This window comes from Galeopterus variegatus, unplaced genomic scaffold (assembly GCF_000696425.1).
Source record: "Galeopterus variegatus unplaced genomic scaffold, G_variegatus-3.0.2 Scaffold117941, whole genome shotgun sequence".
Classification (NCBI taxonomy): domain Eukaryota; kingdom Metazoa; phylum Chordata; class Mammalia; order Dermoptera; family Cynocephalidae; genus Galeopterus; species Galeopterus variegatus.
The window spans coordinates 1-696 of NW_007844052.1; the positions used below are offsets into that span (position 1 = coordinate 1).

At 52.4% G+C, this 696-nt stretch overlaps 1 pseudogene; it reads left to right on the plus strand.

Annotated features, from left to right (window-relative positions):
* The first annotated feature begins 3 nt into the window (after positions 1–3).
* Positions 4–462, plus strand: LOC103584800 (annotated as a pseudogene).
* Positions 463–696: the final 234 nt, after the last annotated feature.

Below are 696 nucleotides of genomic sequence, written 5' to 3' on the forward strand. Positions count from 1 at the left end.
CGGCAGACCCTCCACCTGTCTCCCATGCACCAAGTGGAGCCCCCCGCCAAGAAGGCGGCCATACCAGCAGAGGACGACGAGGACAATGACATCAACCTGTTTGGCAGTGACAATGAGGAGGAGGACAGGAAGGCAGCACGGCTGCAGGAGGAGAGGCTGCAGTAGTATGCGGAGAAGAACGTCGAGAAGCCTGCGCTGGTGGCCAAGTCCCGTCCTCCTGAATGTCAGACCTTGGGATAATGAGACGGACATGGCCCGCCTGACGGCCCGCGTGTGCTCCATCCAGCTGGAGGGGCTGTTTTAGGGGGGCCTCCAAGATGGTGCTGGCGGCCGAAAGCTGCAGATCCAGTGTGTGGTGGAGGACGACAAGGTGGGGACCAACTTGCTGGAAGAGGAGATCTTATTACCACGTTTGAGGTGCATGTGCGGAGTGTGGACATTGCAGCTTTCAAGGAGATCTGAAGCCCAAGTGTCAGTATGTACATGAGGCCCTGCAGCGATTAAAGACTGAGACTACGGCCAAAAAAATTAAAAGAAAAAAACCCCTGAAAAATCAATAAGTAATATCATAAGCTGTTATTCCACAATATGGAAGTGCTTTCCACAGAAGACTATTAAAAATGGTTACCTCTGGAAGGCAGGAAATAGGCAGAAGAACCTGGGGAAAGATGTTCTTCCAATGGCTTTGTAGAACCT